Source organism: Meleagris gallopavo, chromosome 1, assembly GCF_000146605.3.
Source record: "Meleagris gallopavo isolate NT-WF06-2002-E0010 breed Aviagen turkey brand Nicholas breeding stock chromosome 1, Turkey_5.1, whole genome shotgun sequence".
Lineage (NCBI taxonomy): Eukaryota > Metazoa > Chordata > Aves > Galliformes > Phasianidae > Meleagris > Meleagris gallopavo.
In genome coordinates this window covers 9,621,209-9,627,396 of record NC_015011.2, presented here as the reverse complement: position 1 = coordinate 9,627,396, position 6,188 = coordinate 9,621,209, and the positions used below count along the sequence as shown (strand labels likewise).

The following is a 6,188-nucleotide window of genomic DNA, read 5'->3' as shown; positions in this document are numbered from 1 at the left end:
ATCAAATAAAACTAGTCTCAAACTGATCCTACTTATTTCTATCTGAAATTATTTTATTTTGTTGGTGTTTAATATCTCTCTTTGCTCTTATCTTCCTCTACACCCACTTCTGTAATGTAATTGTACTGTTCTGGAATTCTTTGATCAAGGCAGTGCTTTGCACTTCTCAGCTGCATTCTGAATCACTGGGGTAAGGCCCAGTGAATTTCTACAAGACCAAGTGCTGGGTCTTGTACTTTGGCCACAACAGCCCCAGGCAATGCTATAGGCTTGCTAAAGGCAGAGTGGCTGGAAGACTGTGTGGAAGAAATAGACCTCAGAGTGTTTGTTGACGCTTGGCTAAACATGAGCCAGCAGTGTGCCCAGGTGATCAAGAAGGCCAATGGCATCCTGGCTTGTATCAAAAATAGTGTTGCCAGCAGGAGCAGAGAGGTGATCATCTTCCTGTACTCAGCACTAGTGCGGCCGCTGCTTGAGTACTGTTTTCAGTTTTGGGTCCCTCACTAAAAGGAAGACATTGAGGCCCTGGATTGTGTCCAGAGAAGAGCAATGGAGCTGTGAGGAGTCCAGAGCACAAGCCTTCTGGGGAGTGGCTGAGGGTACTGGGATTGTTCAATCTGGAGAAGAGGAGGCTCACAGGAGACCTTATTGCTCTCTACAGCTGACTGAAAGGGGCTTATGGTGAGCTGGGGGTCAGCCTCTTCTCTGACGTAGCTAAAAGGAACCGCCTCAAATTGATCCACGGGAGGTTCAGGTTGGGTATTAGGAAAAATTTCTTCTCAGGAAGAGTGGTGAGGCATTGGAACAGGGAGGTGGTGGAGTCACCATCTGTGGAGATGTTCAGAAGCAATGGAGATGTGGTACTGAGGGACATAGTTTAATGAAGGAAATATTGGTGGTAGGTACATGGTTGGGCAAGATAATCTCGGATGTCTTTTCCAACGTTGCTTATTCTATGATTATCCTCATTATTCTATGATAAGGCTCAGAAATGCTCATCTTTAGAGTTGTAGTTGAACCATTCCTGAGGATGATACAGGGATTCAAGCCAAACCTTTTTGACTTAGATTTCACGTTATAATCTATTTTTTGTAGTTTTTTTTTTATAGTTCTTATATGCCCTTCTAATCTCAGAACCTTTTACTTCATTATCCAAAAAGTGGCTGTTTGCTGCTACTTGAAGAACATCATTGGAAAGTAAGATTCCAGTTTTGTTTTTGTTTTAAAAAGCTGCACAAATCAAAAAAGATAAGTCATTCTATACCTCAGGTAATCTTCTCTAAAAAAAATTGGAAATGACAGAGTTTCCTGAATACAGAATACTACATGCTGAGTTGCTTTACGCATCAAATATATTTAAATAATTGTAATTGCCTTTTCTGATTATTTTTTCTTTGTAGTTTGACTTCTCATTTGTAGATGTTTATCGGGTGAAGAGTTTTCAATTTACATCAAAGCTTTCAGAAGACAATGAAAGCAGTGTCACAGACATAGGAAAGAAACGGTTTGGCCAATTCTGCAGAGATCATCCAGCCTGCTGCTGCAATATTGCTAATAGCACTTGGAACTGTGATGGAGAAACTCTAGATAGTTCAGCAATTGAAGTGAGGTGAGCATCAATTTTTCCCTGTGTGTACCATGAAAGGTATTGAGCCTTTTCACTGATTTAATTATGCTCATAAAGATATTCTCAAAACATGTCCCCACATAGCATATTTGAGTGTTTTGATAATAAACTTAATTTGTTTCTGGTTTTGCTGGTTTGATCCTTTCCAGTAAATAGTTCAACCATCTATCATAAATGATCTCTTTGAGAGAAGGAGAGAGAACCCAACCCCCAAAGTCCTGCTTAGTTCTCGCCTAACACCTAATATCTTACAAAATATGGCACAAAATATGTTTTTCTTTGTTTCAAGTCAAAGAGAAACAAAAATACAAAACTAAATATTTGTATTTATGTTTGTTCGGTGTATACAGTGTATATTGTATAAGGTCAGCTTCTCCTGATGTCCCATGGAACTTAATGTGTGGAATAAATCACTAGCAGGAATGATGGAAGGGTGAAAGCATCCAGCCTTCTTTGCAGGGAAAGATTGCATGGGGAATGAAGGCTGTTTTTGTAGTCTGAAGTTAGGAACTTTGCTCAAGTGCCCAAGATTCATAGATCATTAGAACTAAATATACATTATCATTTCTTCCTTTTTTTTTTTTTTTAAGTATGATTAATTGACTTCCATCTTTTTCAGGGTTCACTGCCAGTTAATGAAACTGTTTGCAAGGGGAATTGAGGAAAACAGTAAAGATGAAGCTGCCTACAGCCACAGTAGCATTGAACAATTACTATAAGTACTGTTCCTCCGATGAGGAGAAGAAAAAAATGCTCAAGGAAATTGAGTATATTTGCATTTTAGTCAAATTGACAAGTATTTTAAAATTTTAGGATTTTTTTTTTGTGATAGTTTCAATATAATTTTAGACTTTTTATTTCACTTTTTTTTTTTTACATTGTAGTCATTAAAATATGTCTTGGAGTAATGTAATCTAAGTTATGTTAGAGAAGAGAGAATTGGTGTATGTGTATGTATTCACAACAACTGAAAAATACTGTGCTTTTTTAGAGAACTGATTTAGCAGTTGTGTTGCAATAATATGTAATTGTTATAAAACATTGAACTTTATATTGCCATCAAACCAAGATACAAAGACAAGATATTTTCAGTATCTGAGAGAATGTGTTCTCCTGGGAGTGTGAAGTATTGCATGTGGCTTAAGTGCTGGACAACAGTGTTGTCATTTGCATTTATTTTTTTTTTAAGTCTTTCCTTTGTAGTTCTGACAATACCTTGCAACTTATCAATGCAATTCAGATACACATTCCTGGCTTTAAGTAATAACAGTAACAGTCTAGAAATATTTTTAAAAACAAAAGCACATCTGTAGACAGATCATAACTTCTCCTATATATTCTATTTATAAGTGCTTTCTTGCATGCTGCTGTTTGGGATTATAAAGCATCTAATGACTGTTTGGATTATACCAAATACTGTGTACTGCATTGAAATGTCTTGCAAGCAACTCATAGGGATGTGTGATACCAGGAAAGCATAGGCAGGGGAGAATATAAATATTTTATAAAACACCAGCAAATTTTACATTTCTAAAAATAGTTAAAATTAACATATGAAAAGCTTTCCTCTTCAGTACACAATTCTTTGGAGATTCTATGAGATATGTTAAAATGTCTTTGCAAAGTAAGATGTTGGAATGTTAAGTTTGAAAATATTATTTGATGATTGAATGTCTTTAAAACAAATGTTTTATTTAACTAAATAGGAAGCAAAGTAATGTGTGATGTGAAGTCAAAGGAAGAAACTGGCATCTGATAAATCACAAATCACTGTGCTTATTTTTATAGAAAATACCTGAGACTATCAAGTACGACTAGGAAGCGGATATTTAAGTTATACTTGAATTTGTGTATTGTGGCATACATACATCCAGTGTGTAGTCTTGGGGCAAAATTTTCCTCTTGTCAAGCAGGTTTCTTCCTGTTTGGTAAGGATCAGAACTTAGCCTCTGTTTGTTAATGCTTACTGCATCTCAAATTTTTTTTTGTTGTGTCTGAACAACTAATTATTCTCTATTCATGTATATTTATTGGTATTTCTGTCATTCAACTTCTACTGGTTTCATGTATATTTGCTCTGTGTAAGCCATGGTGATTGGTCAGTTTATTACTGAAGCACTTGAAGTTTCTTTTATATGGCTGATTTATTTTCTTTTCTGCTGAAACATTCCAATTTTGTGTAATATCAGAAGTTGTGCTATATTGTTGCTACAAGTATTATTCATACTGTCGCGTATGACAGAAAACCAAAAAGGTTTGTGAGTGATAATTACTTAAGTACAGTCATAAAAAGTTTGGGATCTGTTTTTCATTATATAAAATGTCAGAGAGATACTTGAATACTTTTCCAAAAGTAGTACTGTTTACTTTCCTCAATAATGTATTGAGTCTGAAAAACATTGGGTAAATTAACTTTTCAATAAAATGTTAAATATCCTGTATTTTTAAAGCCATGTTTAGCAAGGGAAATGGTACTTTTGAATGAAGAACCCTATTGAAAATGAAATGATGCAGTCATACAAATGCAGATACCTTTTGAAAGTGTAAGCTGTTTAAAAGTTCTACAGTTAGCTTGGTCTATGTCTGAATAATGTTAAAGAACCGAGATTTCAAATTACTGTAATTCTTGGCCAGGTTGTGACAGTGTAAACTCCACTCACCAATAGATGAAGTGTTACAGCTATCCAGATCAATTTCTCATTTGTGAGAACAGCGGAAATGCTAACCAGCTTTTTTCCATTAGTTTGCTAGTAAGGCATGAGACTGTTACTTAAAAAATGGTAGATTAATCTGGTTGTGATGTTGAAGTGCTTTGAGTACTTGTCATGTCTGAAACTGCGCCTGGTGTTTCCAAAGAAAAGGCCACTGGGAAGGCCTCCATTCTGAAAGAGAACTGCCAGAAAAGAAGGAGGAAAAGATCATTCAGTAGTATTGTAACAAAGTGTTAAGTTAATACTGAAGGTATTGCAACATTAAATAAATATCTTAGAAAATAGGAAAGCTGCATAGTTGAATTGAATAATTCTACTTGTAGCATATTGTACTAGTGAAGGTGAGTTGTATGACATCCACTTCATTTTTAAGAAGAGAGCTGTGGAAGTAGTATATGCTTTCATTTTAATTCTAATATTTTTCCCTCTGAATGTAGTCTCGGAATGAAAATCACGTATGGGAAAACCAAGTTTGATTCCCTGTTTTGTTTCTTATTTCCCAATCTTGCTGGCTTCAAGATTAGAAAATGTGCTCTGTTTTATGAGGCTAAAGGAGTTCACAAAAAAATAATAAAATTATGTTGTACAGCGATACTGTGGTTTTCTTCTTTTTACAAATTGATTTGAAAGAAAATATCTGTTGTGAGATTTTTGCCTTTCAAAGAAAATGCACGTGCTGTAATGGATGTGGGTGGGTTAAAGCGGCAGAGAAGTAATTTGTAGGCTTTCATTAGCATTGACCACTACTTTATAGGCAGCGTGAGTGCAGGCAATACTGAGAGTGAAGAAAAGCAGCTCCTGAGGCCGGATTGCCCCTAGAACTATTTAATCCTATTAAGAGAAACTAAAGATTGAAGAGGAAGGAAAATCTTGGTTGTAAGTATTTGGAGTTACTGGCTTTGAAAAACTGTAAACTACAAAATGTCAAAGACAACTGCCATTGTAAGAAGCAGGGACTACATATTATACTAAATTAATACCTACTATATGCCAAAAAGGTGCTTTTCAGACTTTAATTGCAGAAATTATTGATATAGCACACTTCCTACTAAGAAGTAAAACACATTCTTTATATGTGCACGGTAGGCACAGTAAGAGTAGGCTTTTCAGCACTTTACAGATTTCACTTTTGAAGTTATGCAAGAAGTTAGTGTTTGCAGGAATGTCACCATATCACTCTTACATTCATGAACACAAAGATGTTATGTATATAGAATCAGAAATTTCTCCCAACACTTCTGTCTTGCTGTTTCCTTAGAACTCCCGCCTTAATATGAATAATAGGATTTTATCCTTCTTATTAGTCACATTGCTTATTTCAATTTTTTAGCAGATAGTGAAGTACATTCAGTAGATTCTAGCTGGTATTTAATTTCTAGCAAATGAATGCACAATGAAAGCACAATGTAGCAGCAGTTTCCCCAGGCTTGTCTCACCCACTGATGTGCATGCAGCATGCATCTTGTCAGGGCTTATGCATATTCTCAATTAACGTGTGACCAGTCCCATTGCTTTAAAGGAGATGGGGCGTTTGGTCTGCTTTTAGACCTGTCAGATGCTCTGCTATGAGAGGATTAACAATTTTTTCATTCATTTTCCCGCTGTTTAGAAATAGTTCCTAGCAAGCACATATTGACTTACCAACAAGAGGTTGTCTTCAAAAGGTGTGTGCTTCTTTAAGACTCTTGCATGAGAAGAACTTGCATCTGTTTCACCTAAAGTGTAGGGTTGATTTGTTTGGTTTGCATATAAAGATTTTCATAGTGTACAACAAGGAAAAAAAAAAAACTGATAATCTATAAAGGAAAAGTACTGAAGGAATAACAGAGGTGATGCAAATTTATATTAAA

The 6,188-nt window shown here is 35.6% G+C and overlaps 1 long non-coding RNA gene across 1 annotated transcript; it reads left to right on the top strand.

The window, feature by feature from the left end:
- The first annotated feature begins 479 nt into the window (after positions 1–479).
- On the top strand, positions 480–4,930 carry LOC109369870. Its single transcript, XR_002119458.2, has 2 exons — positions 480–1,609; positions 2,247–4,930. It is a non-coding gene; the product is annotated as an uncharacterized LOC109369870 (long non-coding RNA).
- The last annotated feature ends 1,258 nt before the right edge of the window (positions 4,931–6,188 follow it).